The sequence below is a fragment of the Lytechinus variegatus genome, chromosome 2, assembly GCF_018143015.1.
Source record: "Lytechinus variegatus isolate NC3 chromosome 2, Lvar_3.0, whole genome shotgun sequence".
Classification (NCBI taxonomy): domain Eukaryota; kingdom Metazoa; phylum Echinodermata; class Echinoidea; order Temnopleuroida; family Toxopneustidae; genus Lytechinus; species Lytechinus variegatus.
In genome coordinates, this window is record NC_054741.1 from 51132480 (window position 1) to 51153043 (window position 20564).

The following is a 20564-nucleotide window of genomic DNA, read 5'->3' on the forward strand; positions in this document are numbered from 1 at the left end:
CGTTCATTAATATCGTTACCAAAATGCATCATAAAAGGCTAGGAATCAAGACTATTGTTCTACTGACCACCCCTCTTGTACAAGTACCAATCCACTCTCACTGAAATGGGTGTAGGCTTATCCACAGGTGTTTAAATCATTTCCTATTAAACAATAACTTCTGGAGATGTCCCCAGAGAGCCCTGTGTATCATCAGCATTCAATAAATCTTGCTTATGAAAAGATGGAGAACATAGTTTTCATTCCTCTCATTATTATTCTCATTATTCAAGACATGAAATGCAATAAAAACAAACCATGGATGTTGCACATTCTTTGGATAAAGCCGTCCCTGGAAAGTAATTAACTAATTATCCCAGATTACTGCTCCAGACTCCTGTCTAGACATAAAAGTCATTATTTTTCTGGGATGAGATTTTTTTTTCCTGAATAAACAGTTATTTACACCATATCAGGGGCCTCCGTAACCCTCGCCGATTTAATTCAGTCATTAAGGATGAAATAACATTTAAAAACCCCTTTGGTTGGGAGCACTGATCCCATTGCCTATTGAATTACATGCCCTATGTCATAAACACAAACAAACTTCTCTGCTATCTAAATTGTATCAGTTTGGGGAAAATCAAGGAAATGCTCGCTTTGGGGTGTTTCAATTAAATTTAGCTGCTTGCATAGCTATATTTCAAACTTCTATTTTTTTTTATTTCATTACAATGGTTGCATCCACTTCAAGTCCCCTGTAGCATAAAAGATATCATGGTGACTTCGCTATCCAGTGCTAACTACCTTGGTAATGATGCTCACAGTCAATCAAAATCAACTTCATGGAAGTCATCATTAGATGACAAACTTGCAACAGAAGTAACTTTTAAGCAACAGGGTCAGATCGCATAAGGATTGTCCTACATTAACCTCTTTCCTACTGGAACAAGATTACAAGATTATAACAATAAATGTGTATGCCCTCAAACAGTTATGATGTAGAGGATGAAAACAAAAATTAATTGAATGATACTATTTTGCATGAATTTTATTTTTGGGTGGGTGCCTGATCAAATCAAAACATCCGGGTGTTTTGTTCTTTTTTTATATAATAGGGCCTACCACTTCACAGGACAGAGAAATACCTAAATTTACTGGAGATTGTGATTTTGTGTAATTGAAACCTGTTGCACCTCTTTTCAACCAAGTTCAAAACTTTGCATGTAATAGAGGCCAAGGTATGTAGAGTCGACATCTAAGCAAACAAACGCTTAAAATCGTGAGGTCTCGAAAGTGAAGAAGAAAATGTTTTAATTCTTGAGGCAAATTTGACTTTCCTGGGAATGGATCTCATTTGCAATTACAATCACTTTTCTTTTTTGCTCTAGCAGCATGGGGAAATCACAAAGACGTGGTGTTGATGCAACAGTTTCAACAGACAAGATAGGAAATGAATCACCTTATTTGAAATCCATGCGTCAGATCTGTGAAGTGATTTAACCAAGGGTTCTCTAAGACAAATATCAAACAAATATTCATACACAGTAAAAATCAATGTTTAGAGGTTTCATAAAAGTCTGTTTACTATAGTTATAGTGAATGTTACATTGGTTGTTCAAGCAGTTTTAAAATCTTCTAATATTGAATTCTCAATGAATTAAGCATTGTTGTAAGCCTTAAGGTTCATATGGTAAACAGCATTGTAGAAAATTTTAAACAGAGGATTTTTTACAGTGTATCTTGTGTTTATACAGAGAATCTGAATTCAAGCTCATTCTGGTGGAATCAAGAGAATGCAAGAGGACCTCTCAAATTTTGTTTCCGTATAGACACATCTTTTCCATCCACCTTCTCTGGAGGTAGAGTGCGATGTGCAGGAATCTTTTGAAGCAGCCAACATGAACTTGGAGTTAAAGATAAATTCCAGTTTTGGTAACGACCTCAAAATGACTTTTTACAGAATCTAATACAATGACCACTGAAGTGTCTGTTTGTATGAATAAAAAATATGTCCCAAAGGATTCTGGAAGAAATTGTGTAATTGCTGAGAAATAAGCAAAATAAGCGCGATTCGGTCACTTTTGTCGGGTCTTTATTCCAGCAATATTAATACACTGTCCCACGTGTGCCTATCCGTGTTCGTGATCTTCAGTGTGAACATTTTTCAGCGTAGATTTCAAGATTTCACAAAGTTCAGTTTATGTAACTGTACCAGATCTAGATCCTCGATGATATACTGACAATTTTACAGACTTTCTCATGAAATCAGTGTTTACTGCAACTACTGGAATTTCTCTTTAAAATCTCTGTATAAACACAAAGAAACATTCATGTTTAATTCAAGAGGTTCCTATACAAACATGCTCATTGGGACTCTCTTACCCTGTTCATACAAATATATTGCTGCAAAAAATAAATCTTTAAATATTGTTTACCTGTGATTAAGAAGGATGTGGGTGTATGGCATGAAATTAATGAATTAACAGCTCTAGAAGAAACAACATTTCATTAGCTAATTCTTATAGGGCTATAGCATATTTGGGTTTACAGAAATGTTTTCTAAAGGACCAATTATCTAATTAGCCTCAAATTCATAGCATATTGTGAGAATCAAAGCTATATGAGTGTTAAGTGCTGCTGAATTGCAACTTTGGCAAGTAAAGGATTAAATACAGTTGCAGTGAATTCAAACACCACTGCACTAGTTCTGAATAGAACTTCAACAAACAATACAGGGACCGGTAAAAGATTGTTTATATAATCAAGAATCAACTCATATTTATGGATATTGAGAATTAAAGAAGGAACTAATTGATAACAGTTAGTGATATAAACTATTACATTCATAACTTTGTTTGATGTACAAAATACTCTAAACTATAGTGTTTGTTTTGCCAAAACTTTTGAGAAAAAGCAACAAAAAATCAATTAAATGGATGAAAAATATTCCAATATCCTTATTACTTGTATAATATGATTACATTTCTTTTCTTCATAAAAAATATTGCTTAGTACAATTTGCTTATTGCAGTGTTGTACTACCAGTAATATTGTATATCCTGTTACTCTAATGCATGTATTCCTGCAGATGTTTTAAAAAAAGTATTTCATGAAAACCCACCGAAAGACCTTGACTACTACACAGATGATGTAAAAACTAATGAATAAAAAATAAATATCTTTAAAAATTGCCCGACATAAAAAACCTCAGACATACCAGTACCAGTCAGAAAGTTTAAAAGCTTTCATAAATCACAAAAAAATGTGATCAAAATTCCATCACCTTGATTCCAACCCACAAACCATAGGGGTAAAAATAATTTGGTTTTCCATCGACATGCATAAACTTTCTCATTATGTTGATACATGTTTCTACTTGTGTCCCTCCTTTCCCCTTCTAATTCCGTTCAACATTATGAATGCAATGTTTTATGAAGTTTTGAACCTTAAATGAATGCCGTATCCCCAACCTGTCAATGCAAATATTGCACTTGTTTTCCTTTCGTTGTCTAAATGGTCCATGGAATTTCAATCAACGAAGCTCATACATCATTCTCTAATGTACAAACAAGGAAAAAGGAGAGGCTTATTCTCCAGAGCTGTTCATATATGGCACCATTCTCAACTCTATCCAAATCATTTTAATCATTCAAATATTTCCATCATGATAACAATAAAAATGAAGCATTTTTGTATAGCGCAAAATACATAGGCAAAATTGCATGCCTCTAGTCTAAGTGCTTTTTACAATTGGAGATGGAGTGGAGAGCACTGGGTTCCTAATTGTTTACAAAATGCTAAATAAATGTGTTTTCAAGCTCTTTCTAAGCTTTTCATATGTTGGTATATTCCTAAGATGAGCATCCAAAATAGACAACTGAACAGATACAAATAAATGTCTAAAGTGGAAGCTTATGTTCCTACCAATATTATTTTTTTTACTTAGGCAAGGTTTTGTCCACTCATGCCTTGAGTCTTTCTCTTGCCTATCACTCACGTCAGACAAATGTTTTTTACTTAAATCTGTGAACAGACCAGAATGCACCTTAATACAATTACTATAATTATTAAACAATGAAATTAACCTCAAAAAGCGAAAAAGAACATCCAAACACAATATCTAATTCATCTGAGAAATCTTTTTCATCACAAGGAATAATGAATATAAAGGTACTAGTGTACGGTAAAGTTATTGGCAAGGTAGAGTCACAATTAAATTTTAAGAAAAATTGAGAGCCACACAAGTTGTAAGGGCAAATATTTAATGTTTGTTTAATAAGATAGTTTGACATAGGCCTGTCTTAAACTGTGACATTATCAGTAAAAGTCAATTAATATAGGGCCTACAGCTCCTGAGAATTGTTTTTTCACACAAAACTTTTGAATACATTTGGTCTGGTTTATGTCATCATTATAACGATTTACAGACAGGCAGTCTGTCGAAGGAACAATTTGGATTAGAGATGGTAGGACAAGATGTCTGGATAGGCAAGTTCCCACCCTTGATAGTAGTCTCTAAAAACCAAAAAAAGATTTTCTTCTAATCCGCCAGATTCTTCCAAACCCTCGCTGGATTAGAAGCCAGATTTGTTTTACAGAGGATACCGAATCCTCATCGATGCATTTCAAAACCAGACCACTTTCCCGATTGCATTAAGACCCGGCTCTGACGATACCGGGGATCCTTCAGAAGGGTGATCAAATTTGAAGAAGGAACCAATGCCACAGGTGCAAGTGTGAAAGTAGCCTTGCCAGGCTGGTGTGACCTCGGCTGACCTATATTATTAGACTCAGGAAGAAATACCTGAAAATTAGGAAGCTGATGAACAAACAGCCAAGTCTGCAGTTTCTCAATTTTGTAGATGGACACACCTAGTCTTCCTCTCCAGCCACCCTATAGAGACTAATTACATCCTCGGTACTCCGGACTAATCCATGCAACAGATACTAGTACTGACTTCTCGGTTTCCTTTTATCATAAGACTTAATGGTGAATATATTTTTTTTTGTATTTGATTGTCTATTTGCAAGTACCATATATTGCTTTCCTGGCTACCACAGAAGACACCTGTCATTCTGAAAGGAAGTATGGGAGTAGCCATTTTGATTCGTTGGAAGGGAGGGCTAATAGGCATGAACTTCTGTACAGTACTAATGAATTCTCGAACCGTTCAAGACATCAAAAATAAAATCATTGTTAATCATTTTTATCAACGAATAATATTTATTGATTTCATTTCTAAATCAGGGGTTTGACTGTTCACTATCCACAGATGATCTGGGGGTTAAATCCTTCATATTTTAAATGTACCAAGTCTTTCAGAGAGGACTGGAAGCCATCAGTTCTCTGGTTGACAGACAGGTCAACTAGACCCATGCACCCAAACAAACAAAATTAATCAAACGAGGTGGTCATCTGGATGCAACCTTAGTTTTACTTCCACTTTCTCAATTCAACCAAGAAGGCGCGATAGCTCAGTCGGTAGAGCGGGGGATTTGTATTCCGGTGACCCGGGTTCGATTCCCACTTGGTGCGCTAGTGCCCTTTGGTAAGGCATTAATCCTCAGTACCAGGTCCTTCGGAGGGGACCTTAAGCCGTCGGTCCTCTGGTTGCTTGCTTACAAGCATTCATGCTTTCTTAGCAATCAGGTAAAAAATCACCAATCACCATCACCAATCACCATCTTTATCCCATACTTCTGGTTATCATCATCATCATCATCATCTTCTTCTTTCTCCTCCTACTCATCAGTCTTTCCTCTCCTACTAACTTGTCCTCTTTCTTTCCATCATCCTTCCCTTATACCTCTTTGCTCACACTCCTCCCTCTCTCTACTCCTATACTCTCCTTCCTCCTCCTCCCCCTCTCCCCCTCCTCTCCATCCTCCTCTTATCATCACCACCTCTACCACCACCACAACCACATTACCATCGCCACCACCCCATACTCGCCCTCATCCTCCTCCAGCGGACATCAGTGCCCCGTCTTACTAAGAGATACGATCAATCCAATCAATCGTAACTCTATGGAAATCCACCAGTCTCATGATTTTTTCTACAGAAAATTTGCACAATGTCCTATGTAAACAAAGGAGAACACACCAAATTGTCAAGAAATCAATAAATTCATGGATATACATTCATATCTGGAAAATCTTTTGAACAAACATGTATTTTATATGCCATCCATAGTTGCGATTGATCGGATCATCACAAGTCTTTGACAGACGGGGCCCCAGTTCTCCCTGATGCCATCCTATTAGATTGTACAGATGTTAAATCTACACCAGAAGGAGGTCTAAGATGAACCTAAGGAAGATGAAGCTTGTTGGATACCCGACACTTTCTGGATGTGAAATGGAAATAAGAGTGGATTTGTCTTGGTTTTTATCTACCCTAAGTCCTCTTTTATAACATCAAATTCCTTAAATACCCCCACTTCCCAATACTTTAATTTCTATTTCTCTCTCATTACACCTTCTTCTAACGTTTCTCTTGAAAGTTGTTTGTCTCCTTAATGGTTAGTCAAATTAATTCATGTATCTTTAGCCCCTTTCAAATATTTTCTATCCCTAGTCAACCATTGTATATTAATTTCTCTGTATTTCAGTATTTTTACCTTTTCTCTTTCAGCCATTTCCTATGAATATGATGTCTATTATTTCATATTCAATATTTTCTTTGCACCATGTTACTTCATTGTGAATATTTCTTCAATTCCCTTTAAAAGATTTTCAATCCTTATACCACATTATTTCCATTAATTATTATCAAAGTAGTCTTATTGTGCTGTGCTTTATATTATAATAAAATACTATGAATAATACATATTATCAATCATACAATAGAAAAGAGACTTCAAAGAAGAAAATATATGCTTCCATCAGCGAAATTAAAGACATAAGCGAATCTGAGGAAATATGAGATTTAACAAGGTTTTCATTACAGTTTGAACAGGCCGTAGAGGTATACTCTAGGCATGTTTCTTATCAATAAATGCTGTGACAAAATACATAATCAAGAAGAAACGCTTTCACCGAAATTGAAGTTTCGCTCCTAAATTTGATTATGGATCTTGAAATGAAGATCATCATGCAGGCAGTCACCTGACTCTGGTTGGTCAGGAATAAAAAGAGACAAAAATCCAGCAATTGATGAGAAAAAGTTCATCATTTACAATGGATACTGGTTTCCAATCACCTTTTTTTGTCATAAAGTTGGATTTTATCCCTAAAAAGGTAATAAGTACTTTCATGGGGTTCTCTTTAGAGTAAATTATTTTTAATTCACACACATCAAGATGTGTTGACTTCTTAAGCTCTTTCAGCTTGGGTACTTGTCAACACAAGAATTAAACAAGGAAAAGATTTACCTGCTCCCTCCCTTCATATTTCATTTTCAGTTTGTCTAATTACAAATACATTATCAGAGTATAGTCACCGGTTAATGGCTGCAGATATTGAGTTCGAAAAGAAACAGTATCCCGGTGGCTTGTTCGAAAGATAAGTCAGAATGGTGGAAATTTGTGGGTTAATGACTGGATACAAAGTTCACAGACGAAGTGCAGAGCTCTAAGAAACAAAGACCAACTGAAAAATACAAAAGCAGATCAACCACACAAAATAATAAAAGAAATATGGAAAGTATTTGCTACAAGATCAGGGTCCAAGGATAATGCCTCTAGCGATAATTTATCTAAAATGCAAATGACTCTAGTTCCTTTTTTACCCCAACCTTTTTCCTTCCTCCATCCCTCCCTTTTATCCATTCTCTTGATCTCTTGCCCGTTCTCTTATCTCTCCATTCTCATCATCCATTTGTTCTTTGCTTCTCGATTTCAATTCATTTATTTTCTCTTTATCTCTCTCTCACGAATTCTTGTACCTTTTTCACTATTTGTGTTCTATAATGATCTTTCCGTCTTTTGTCTCTGTGCACAGGGCTAGATCTTTTCTTTGGGGAAAAATGAACTATTTGAATGAGATAGCTGGTGAGTATAATGGGGGGGGGGTGGCCTGTGTTGGCCAGCTCACAAGTAATTGAAACTATAAAGGAACTCTGAAGAAAGAAAAATATAGTGAACTTATCACCCTGCCCTTAATGACTTTTGGAGAGGGGTTGGTTTATGAAAATTGATGGTTTATGGTAACAAATAACTGGTATGTATTGTACAGAAACCCAATCATTGTAATATCTAAAGATTTTCATTTAGATTGATAATGAACCTACAATATTTGGGGGGAATGAGGTAAGCTGCAATACAGTCATTGGGGACTGGACCAATTAGATACAATATCTTCTGCTACATCTATTTCAATTTAAGATGAATTCTATCATAAATCAATTACCTTGACAGCTATGAAACAGACAACTAATGCTTGTGTATATTCAAATAAATTTGTTTTACAAACAGTATCCATTATCGTAATATTCAAAATGACATGCTGAATCAATATTAAACTAATTTTCACATGGATAAATGTATATCTCATTAAAAATAACACCTGCACCTACCGGCTAAGGATTCGATTATTAATTTCATATTATCTGGCTAAGCAAAGTGATACTGATTGGAAAGGAAATAATGTGGCCAGATTTCAATAGTTAACATGGAACCGCTCGAACACCAATGGTACTTAACAAACAGAAGTCATTTCAAAATTAAAATCTATAACATCTAATAATTTCAACAGTCACATTCTCCTATAAAGCAGCTTGCATTGTCACCCTAGGCTACCAGTCCACTATACCAAACACCCATCTAATTCTAATTAACTCGCGATGCACCTGTGTACTTTCTAAAGGCAATTAAAACTCACTTGAATCTATATTTGTCTGATGAATTCATCTGAAATATCACCATCATCTGTCATCACCGACTTATTGCTTCGGTTAATTACTATATCAGGGAATAAACTGGCAGAGAAATTATGCATTTCTTCTCTTTGCAACGGCAAGCTTAAAAAAGCTACATTGGATATTGGCTGAGCCATAGCAAACAGAGTCAAAAAGTACAGACAGGAACCTAGAGATAGAATACACAAATTCTGCAATATACATGTATATACCCTCTTTAATTCAAATGTTTTATTGATAAATATTTTGTTTCTTAGATTGACTCGACATTATAGTATCAATGTGAGAAACATCTAATCTGGCCTTTCTATGTAGTATTATGTCATTCTTACAGATCATATAATGCTTATCTGAACTTCAAAAGGACATTTCCTTTCTAAATTAATAAAACACATGCAGTATTGAGCCAAAGTGATGTAGTTCATGTAATCAAATTATTTATATTTATGACTGAAAGGGAGCATAAATGTTTCATATTTTTTTGCAGAATATTTCAAATTATTTTAAATAATTTGTGGAATGAACAAGCAGTTGAACAGACCTTTAAAACCCTACCAAACTTCAGGACATCTACCTTTATCATTTGTAAATATACTGAAATCAATAATAGTTCAAGTTCAATATTCATTTCCATTCTGATAAGTTTTATCAAAAAAAGGTTTTATGTGTTTATTTGAATCCTCTCTTTAAAGGGGAAGTTCACCCTGAAGAAAACTTTGTTGTAAAAATAGCAGAAAAAATAGTAAAAGATATTGGTGAAGGTTTGAGGAAAATCCGTTAAAGAATAAGAAAGTTATTAGAGTTCAAAGTTTTGGATTTGTGACGTCATAAACGAGCAGCTGCCCCATGTGTTATGTAATATAAAATGCATGAATTTCAAATTTTATATGGTTGCTGATGACTTAATTTTGTTTTCTATTCATGATCGGGTGTGAAATGATTTGTCTATTGATATACAAAAGGTACAGTAAAAACCATTTTCAATTTTCTGAGAAAATTACATTTCACTGATATTTTTACCATTCGCTATGTAGGAATGCTGCTCGCATATGACGTCACAAATCAAATAATTGAAATTCTAATAACTTTTTAATTATTTGATGAATTTTTCTCAAACCTTCGTCATTTCTTTTTATTATTTTTTCTGCTATTTTCACAATAAACTTTTTGTCAGGGTGAACTTCCCCTTTAAAAAAAACTTGGTCAGTTAATAAGTTTCTGGACGTTTGACAAAATCTGGGGTTCACATCCCACTGGTGTAAATAAAAACAAAACTAATGTACTTTAGCATGGTGGTGCTAGTTTCTTTAGGAGCTTGCATTTCGGCTATCACCAGGCTAATAAATGCATCGTGAGCATCACAACATGATGGCCATGAAGCACTATCCAATAGCATTTATTCATAAAGATCTTTAAAGAAAAAAAGAGTTTGACTATTATCATGAAATGATATAAATATTCTAATTGTCGCCCTGAAGAAATTGTTTATAGTTTAATGTATAATTCTGGTCAAGCTCCAAATTATATAACAGAATTTCTTAAAACTCTAAACACAATCACAAACTTGCCATTGCTGCACTTGAACAATGAATTAGCCTATCAATTGGTTAAATAGCCCCCACCCCCATCATTAAATATTCATAAACCCAACCCCAACTTTAGTGGAAAATCTGTTTGAGTAATTTTCTTTGCTTTATAAAATGAAGTGATGGAAGAGCTCAAATCCAGCAAAGCTGTATATTATTACACAAATATATGCTTATTTTCTTATTTCAATAAAAGAATGAACACCTAACCAATATCTTACCAAATGGAAACCTAGAGATGATATTGTTCTTCTGGCCTATAACCCCTCCTCTGGTATCCAAGGTCAGGCTATGGTCAGGCTACTTGGAAATCATTAATTAGTTAATTGATTTCTATTGATTTACATCTAGCACCCTGGCTGTTTATATCTCTACAATTTTCACTCCAATGTTCAGAACACATCTCCATCAATGAAATAAAAACAAAATTGTGAAGTTTTAATGTAATTAGGGTAATCTAAATTGAAATGATACAGGATTCATATAAATCTATATTTATCAATTTTTATTCCATTTTCATGAAATATAATTTTTTCAACATAAATAATAAAGAGTCATTTGTCAGAAAAGTTATTTTGCCAATTATTTTTACAAATTATCAGAAACATTATTGTGAACATGTATTTCATATCTGCCATGCTCCAACATAAAACAGTTTAACTAGGACAATTTGAATCACAAACTGAATTGGTCAAAAAAAAAAACTTCAGGAACAATTCTAATCTTAAAAACCATCTTAAAATCAAATTAAACAAAATTCAAATTTGGGACCTTTTCCCAGTAGGAACAAAAAAATCTTAAAATAAAACTTTATTGTTTATTAATACACCCCTAAAAAAACCCTTGAAGTTTATCAAATCATTTCTATCCAGGATTGAGGGAATGGGTATGGACCTTCTATAAAGGCCAATGGTACAAGGGATGATGTACAAGGGCATATCTAAGTAGTAAGTTGGTTGAAACATACTTTTATTTAGCTAAGTAAACTATCGGTATATTGAGTGGAATACTTTTTTTTTTCATTTATTGATTCCAGGGTAAGAGGAAGAAGTGAAAGGATAATAAGAGTGTGAGTCTAGCATTGGGTTTGCTTTAGGCTAGAAAACACACATCTGTATTAAATTTTGAGTAGAATGGCACCAGGACATGTCTTCAGAGATGGTATCACGTCGACGTCCTGGGTTGGGCTCCTTCTTTTCTCTTTCACCTGAATCAGTAAGTCCATGATCACATTCAGATGGAATCCCTGAACTATTATCACTTTCAAAACTGATTCATGATGAAGAAGAAGAAAAAAAATCTAAACTAGTTTCATTGGTGGTGATATGTTTCTTATTACACAGGACAATAACCTGGGGTCTGCCCCAAGAATTACGAGATGTTTTTAAAATAGATGAAATCGGCAACGTGAATGAAAACAATGAAAGTACTGTTTAAAAATGCAAATTGGTTACTGTTCATTTACAATGTTGCCTTAATCATCCATTTTGACTATATGTATGCTATTTGAAAAGTATAAATTAGAGTCCTTAGTAAAAATCAGACTTATTTTTACAGCCATGCACCTTTTACAAGAATTACAAACAAAACAAAAAAATTGTACCTCAGATATATGACACTTCTCCCCCTCCCCTCCCTCCACAAGCATGAATATCAGGTATCAGATGTGGGCCTATACATATTCATTTTCTTGCATGATTTATGGATTTATTCCTTTGTTTTGAATGATTTGAATGTCAAATCACAGTGATGAATTACTGCTGATGCTCTAAAATCTGAAGAAATGCATGATGCTGCCCTGGGTGGAGAGGGGCAAATGCAGATCAATGCCTTACCAAAGAATACAGAGGCCGTTCTCATTACGCTTTCTAAAACTAGTTTACTGGAAACCGATTCAGGAAACCAGTTTTGAAGATTGCTTTGCTAGCTCTCAGTGGGCTGACACGATTCACACAAAATTTGAAACCGCAGCGTAGGGATTCTACTCCTGTCGTGTGGAGTAGCGCACTCAAAATGTGCAAAGATCACTTCCCGAAGAACGGTTGTGTCCTCACTTACGCTACAACCAGTTAAACGAGGCAAAGCGATCTTGAAAACTACATCGCGAGGTGGTTTTCCAAGCCGGTTTGGAAGATCGCTTCCAAGACCACTTTGACCGTTCTCACTACACGTTAAACTAGTTTCCACTAAAAAACTAGTTTCACTAGTTTTAGGAACGTAGGGAGAACGGTGTCTCACACTGGGATTTGAACCTATATCCCATGGTTCACAATTATGAGGCTAGTCTACATAATGAAATGAAGAATATTAGCTCCAGTGGTGATACAGATAATTTGATAAGAAAACAATTTTGTATATAATCTATATATATATATATATATATATATATATATATATATATATATATATAAAATATATGAAATTTATTTCTCGCTTGCGATATTTTGAGGAACCCACAATATACAAGCTTTGCTTTTTAGTGGGATCCTCCATTTTCACAAATTATAAATCACAAATCCTTTACACATGATTATTTTGTATGTAACTTTCTTATGTCTTTTTCACATTGATCTTTAATATGACCTTGATATATTTTTTATGATGTTGACTTGTTATGATTGTACTTTTTCATTTATATTTTGTTGAAAATGAAGTAAATGAAACGAAATGAAAAAATATTCAAATTAAACTGGTTAAACTGGATACACTAACCTTATTGCCAAAGAAAATGGTGTAGAGGACATCAATGTTGTACCACAGCTATCCGATCAACCGATATGAATAACGTACAGGAATACAAACAATGCTTGTTCTCTTATGATACAGCACTTCATTAACCTCCCAGCCATTAATTGGATCTGATAAACCTCCAACGTTATTTGCACAACTCCAGTTTTATTATCTAGATTTTTAAGAAGATATGAAATTAAAAATGTTTAATGCAGAGCTGTATAAAGTGGTGATGATAAGCCCTTGTTTATGGCTTTTATCTCGACCCTTGTACTCGCTAATTGCAAAATATCTAAATTAGCAGAGGAATTATGAGGTTAGGTTTTGTCCTGTAATAAAACTTGGTATAATAGTAATTATGGGCATGTGATCAACTGTTTTGTCTATGAAGCGCTTTCATACCATTGTGCAAACTATGTTTGAACGTCACCTGTTCTTTGAAAACTACTTTAAATGTCTTGTCACATATTCATAATTTCATAAGTTTTGTTAAACATTACAGTGTAAACATGATAATTCATAATCAGAACTAATTATTAGAGAACCAGTTAACCAATAAGATGAAATTGATGCCGTTAATATCACTGAATGTGTCGCAGAAAATGCATTTTTCAATCAAAGTTTTAAAGATGTAAAATCTTGTTTTAGTATGTAGCAAACTGAAGACAATGAAAAATCTGTTGAATAAAAATGCAAGAAATGAAAATACAATGAAATACAAAATAAAAGAGGATTGACAAAATCACTCTCAAATGTAACAATATCAACACAAAAAATACTAACAATATGTAAATGTGTCCTTAAGTACATACCTCATAAAATACAATAAACTAAGCCCCTGTTTCCTGATTCGATAGTAAAAATACAAGACTTTGTGATATTTATGATAAGAGTAAACACAAATTAAGGGCGCCATTACAAAGATAAGATTTATTGCCAAACTAATTCCAAAAGGAATTGTAATTGGGGGCTCATATATCTTAGGAAGCTTACGGTTTCTATTGGAAAATATGACATTGCACTTCGTTTTTAAAGCTGACCTTCCGTATCGATGAAACAAATGGCACCCGTGAAATCGGCAAAGACAATTCATAATAATTGAAAAGTGAAGAATGACGATAGGGAAGTTATGCAGAAATATTGCAACGGCTATTAGGAAACCTACTTGCGCTAAAAAGATAAAGGACAAAAAACGGTTATAATGAACGAGAGAGCATGATGCCGCAGATCGTTTAGATTGACTTTGCATCTGCACTTTGTGGAGAGAAAGACGGCAAATTTACTTTCATTATGATGTAATGAGGTTTATTGACATGTTCATGTGAGATACAAGCAAACAAACAATTAAGATGCCAGGATAGTCATTCTAATACATATTTCAAATTCAAGCAGCCAGGATGCATCTAAGCTCGGCAGAGCACCCGTTTAATAACAGTCTTAATCATCCCATACAGGAGAGGATGAGCTTTCTTTTGAGCTTGTTAATGTGTAACGTTCATGCCTTCGAGATTGAGAAATAAACAAGAGTAATCCGGAGTGCCCTTACATTCCTAATCCTTCCGTTATGCCGAGGTCTAAAATGAAGCACCAATTAATAGCAAGATAGATGAGTCTGCTTCATCAGAGCTCAATCCCTCCCTTCATCATTTTCTTCAGGACTAGGACCAACTTACCACCGGAGGTGGAAGATACAGACAGCTAAGTCAATGAGAGGCTTTGTAGGGGATCTGTACCATGGTGGAGGCCTTATAGTTCTTAAGACTTGCAGCAATTCTTCCCTAGCGACGGGCAATTTAGACCCGCACCGAGCCATCACACTCATTAAACCTACAATATCCATTGCGAAGGAATCACCGCCGAGTTAAGGGCACTTTACGGTAGTTAGTTCATGAGGAAATGAACAAAAACAAAATGGGGCCAGATTCGTTTATCATGCTCTACCAATGCTTTACTGTTTACAGCACAGGGTACATGTATGCCAAGAGAAGGATGATATCAAGGAGTAGTGGGGAGGGGGCATTCTCAATTAAAACTTATTCCATGCAGGTAGCCTAAGGTATATATCCTTACTGTGGTGAGGGACAAAACGTCTAGTCTATTAATATAAAATGCACTGCCGCGGCTTTTAATGAAATAAACCAATGTGCAATCAAGAATACAATTGAAGCTAAAAACCACACTGGAAATTACTTGTTTCAACCACGCTGTAGTGGATTTCTCTGTATCTCACTCCCTTTCTTTATTTCATTAAAAAAAAGGCTGAGGTAATTACCACCAAGGCCTTCAAACTTTGGATAATTCTTTTATATCAAATCCATTTCACCTTTCATGGAGAAGCTACAGCACCCATTCAATTATATTCTAAGAACAAAGTATTTATTATGAATAGTAAGATCAATACTATGCATCCTTGGATAAAGATTGTACATCATTGTGGTTTAGAATAGATAGGTGCATTCAGGAGTGTGTATCCTACATTTTGAGAAAATATACTAAATAATCCTTCATGTCACATCAATGCACCATGATTTCTTAATATGCCTGAATTCTTTTGAAAATTAATTACTTTAATCAATTTATGTAACAAAACCCTCCTCTGAAACAAAGAAATCACCTTTCTTTTGCTATACCATGTCTCACTCTCGCCCCTCCTTTTAATTTTCTCTCTCTCTCCGCATCTCCTCCTCTCTCTCTTACCATCTTCATCGCCCCTTCTCCTTCATAAAACTCTTCTTCTTTCCCTGGTTTTAATTGGGACCCTTTGTACTGTTCTCATTTTCTTTGTGGTTACTATTGTAGTACCTTAACTTGTTTTAGAAGAAATTAGAACTTGAGGTATCCTCTCCCCACCCCTCAAGATCCCATCCAATTCTTCTTCACCAACGCTGTGCCTTGTGTTTCAAGAAAAATTGTTCCTAATTAGCAACCAGTGAGGCTTTCCACTGCTTCTACAACTAATCAAATTTGACCAATTTATGGCCAATCACAGAAAAATGCTTGGCTGGGCTCTGAAGTGAAACTAAACAGTTGCTGCTACAGCTACAGGCTCTATGGACAGGGGAAAATCAATTCAAATATATTTACCAGGAGAGTCGAGTTTTAATCAAAACATGCAAATGTTTCACGCAAATTCAAGAAACTCACCCAGCATCACTGGTGATTCAGTACATAGTAAAGTGTCTCTTTATTGTGATTTTTTTTCATATCTTTGTATCAACTCTTTGTCTCTCTATCCTTTCCATTTAGTTTGATTTCTTACTCAGGTGCCTTGCTTCTTACATTAACAGATTCCCTTCATATAGGTTTCTTAAGAGCTATGTAGTGATATAAAATGTTTCTGTAAAAGAATATTAACCAATAATTGGCCAATGATCTTCAACATTTTTTTTTCATATCAATAAGTGACAAAATGCACTTAGCGGGTCTGTCGAGGAGCTATAAGATCCCATTGTCGAATCTAATAAACTAACGCAGAAATTCAATGCATTGTTTACGGCATGAGAGTGATTGATAAAAAAATCTTTGTTATCTTGTTCATCTTAATGGTTCTAAATGACCCAGAAAGATATTGGGGGTAATTGTAAAGATACAAAAAAAAGGAAATCTAAAGTACCAAAATCATTTCATGACATTTTAGAAAAGGAATGGAAATCTAATAGCAAAAGGGCCCTCACCTTCCAATGAAAATCTTTATTTGACAATTGCTGACTGCCTGGATGAATTATCGGAAAGAAAATAAAATGCACAGAAAGTTGGGTCATTAGAGTTGAAATAAAGCCTAAAATTGTTGATGACTATAGATAAGACATCACCACTTTCCAACAAATCCTTAATGGCCAATATCACTCTTCTATTGCTAATGGCTCGATATCGCAGCACGGTATCACAAGACAAGAGCTTTTTATTACCCTCACAAAGTTAACATCAAACACAAAGCCAGGTCATTTGCACAATCACTTAAACTGCCCAAAAAACAATAATATCCAAAGATGACTTTTGTTGATTGCAGTTGTTCTCATCAAATCTCACCACTCTGGAAACTTTGGCATTGCCAATTTGATGTTTTGTAACAAACCCCAAGAGGGAAACTGAACGGACAATAATTTGCTGAACTACAATTGCAGAAAAGCATACTTTCTCTTTTTCCCTTTTCTCTCCTGTGAGATACTGCAATGCTTTCACATTATAAAAAGTAATCAAGCAAATACATCATAAAGCAATGCTTTGTGATCTTCTGTGAAATGCAATTAAAAAGTCTCTAGCAATTTGTTTCCTCCTTACTCTTATCAAAATGGATACTAAAATTGCTTCTTTGTAATTGATATCCATTCAAACCCAAGTTGACTCCCATATTTCAATGGCACCGCCTATTAGATTGTTCTAAATTCCCTCTTCTTTAAAAACAAATCTTTGTAAAGCATCCCTCGCTTGATAAGCAAATTGTTGCCGTTGATTGCATGGCTGTTAGCAATGGAATGTCCGCGGGATGGTTAAGGACATATTACTTTAGGTATGGGCCAGAGCAACAGTCAAGTGACTACCTAAATTGGAGTGTCACATCTGTGATGTCAGACCCAGAGTGCATTAAACTTGAATTCTTATGGCCGAGCTTAATAGATGACGCACAATATTCCTGCCATTTGAATAAAGACGGGTCGAGAAACATGGGATTGGATGATTGAACAATACTTAGGATTCCACGATCTTTGTGTGATTAATAATGGATATGCAATGGACAGAGAGAGAGAGTTTGGTTTCAAACCAGTAGCAAGCCTACAGAAATCTCATCAACGCCATGGCAACGAGGTAGGAATAGAGATGCAGAAATCTTATCAAACAACAATTACGTTTGAAATGCCAAAGAGAGATGGGGTGCAATCCAGGGGTCCAGTGGTCATGTCAATGTTGGAGAAAGAGAAAAATACACCCTTAAACATTCAGAATTCATTTGTCAAATTATGCCATTCATCAAGCCAAAACTGTGTCAAACCCTGGACTGAGAAAAGATTATGGTAGAAAAGAGGAGAGTTATCGGAAACCGTTTTTTGATTTCATTAACTCCCCCCATCCAACCAGGTGCTTCTATCTTGCTCCTAATGAAATTTCTATCTCAAAATTAAATTCTGATTGCGAGTTATATTCAGCTGCACTTTTTATGAGCTAAGATATATCAGGTTATTGTTTTTTTTTCCTGGTCGTCGTCGTGACGATGTGTTCTTCCTCCTTCCTTAGTCTTGTACTGAAATGAGTTATGGGTAGGCTTAAGCTCTAGATGTATCTCAGGTACATTATTTGGTTTGCACCGCCAAATCCATCTCTCTTCTCCTTGCATCATCTTGCACTTTGGGACCGAACACTTAAAGAGGTTTCCTTTCATTACCCAACGAGATGCCACAAAATTGTTTTCTCTTATAATGAAAAAAGAGGAAAAGTCCTGCGTGCTACCCAATTATCCTCCAACTTGGAGTCCAAGTTTTGACTGCTCCTTCTAATTTCATTTCTGTTCATAAAGCTTGGCTGATGCATCATCTTTTATTGGGTCTAGATAGCATCGGCATGCCACCGTTATTAGGCCCAAACTCTGGGGCATATCGTTTATAATTACAACAAGATGGATCCCACTCAGATTTGTTAAGTTTGCTTATCGGAATGTTCCCAAGCTTGTAAGAGATGCTTTGATTGTTTTCCCCCACTTTATTGCTTCTTCCCTTTTTCGCTGCAATCTGACCCTTCGTTACATTGTTCTATCATAAACAGATTTTAATGAATCCATATTGATTCTGGCATGGACTCATATCAGTCTGCCTTCTCTTGTTAGCGCTGGTTATTTTTTTCGTTAATCAAAATTCATTAACTTGCACTACAAAAAAGGGCAGTCAGGCATTCATTTTCATTTCTAGATTTGTAAGATGTCCCAGTCTAGAGTGGTTGCATGAGTAATATGACCTCTTTTCAGGTTGAAAGCTCGGCCGAGGTAAGACATTACTTTTAATTTGTGATTGTAATTCAGAGTTTCTTCATATACTTAGCTTTTTCATTCATAGCAATCTTCCTGAGAATTGAAAACAAAAATCATGTTTTTATAAGATACATATATAGTACTACAAAACGTCATATTAAGTTCCATGAATATATGAAACTTGTGAAATATATCTAATAAAAAAAATACTACTCAGCAAGTTGGCAACACATTAACATAATAGCTTTAAACCAATTTCTTCTCCATCTTTAAAAGTTTGTGGATGGGGCCTTCATATATGTATAATGTTCCATTACTTATGTATAATGTAATCCATTACTCTTTTAAAAAGCTAATATGAGCATTCTTTTTTAGGCCAGATATGGAAAAGGTTATTGTCCAACAAAGGTCTTGCTAATTGCTTTTATAAAAAGGTTTTCTGACATTTCCATTGCTATAAATTGAATTTTTCATCCACTTCAGATCTGCATTGTTCATGGATAAACTTGATAGAATTCAAAAATTTCTTTTAGGCATTCTTTCATAAATATTTATCTATACCAGCAGACTTTTGCAATATGAGGCTTTCCATCAATAAAATAAAAACATTAATGCACATTTATGACTTAGTGATATCAATATTTCTTTTGACAAAATTTTCCTAGCAGAATGTTTGGGCAATAAAATGTTCTTTTCTGTCAATGATAAAGCTATATTGGGTAGTCATGTGAAAAACTAATGACACAAAAAAATGATTGTGGGTAAATTATGGGTGAAAATGTTGTGTGTCGTACAGGACGCAGAAATTTCCCATACGACATGCAACATTTTAAGCTCTGATTTACCTATGGACAACATATCTTTGTTGGTTGTCAGTTTTTTGCATGTCTACCCAGTAGTACTTTAATATAACCACAAAGCAATTTGAAGTTCTCCGTTCGCTTGGACAGCAGGTTGAAATATGTTGTGAAAATGGCTGATTTTTCCAGCAAGGAATCGCCCGATTCCTAGTGGGCAACATATCAAATGTTTACATCGTTGGTCTCGGATTGAAAGTATTATCTCCTAAAATGCCTTGTTTATAGGTACAATTACATAATATTGACTGGCCTTGAGGTGAACGTCAAATATATTGCCCACAAAAGAATCAAACTGGCCCGAGTCTTTAGACGAGGGCAATATGGCTCTTTTAATGGCAATATATTTCATGTTCCTCGAAAGAAGAGCCAGCCAATATTTTTATCATCATCAATATCAGACATTTAGAGCAAAAATCATGAAAATTGAGATATTTCTTTCAAGAATATGGTTCTACTGTGTCTTGTTTATATCAGGGGTCAGGCTCTGCTATTTACCATTATGACGTACTTGTAGGACCTAATTATAATATCGCGTCCCTAGGGACGCATATCCAGCGCCCGATCCAGTGTTGTCTTTGTTATGACGTATA

At 35.0% G+C, this 20564-nt stretch overlaps 1 long non-coding RNA gene across 1 annotated transcript in view; it reads right to left on the reverse strand.

Moving 5' to 3' along the window:
* Positions 1-13101: 13101 nt before the first annotated feature.
* LOC121408302 overlaps positions 13102-20564 on the reverse strand; it is a 69259-nt gene continuing 61796 nt past the window's right edge. The window contains exon 4 of the long non-coding RNA XR_005969028.1: positions 13102-13327. This is a non-coding gene — a long non-coding RNA (uncharacterized LOC121408302). The remainder of the gene's footprint in view (positions 13328-20564) is intronic.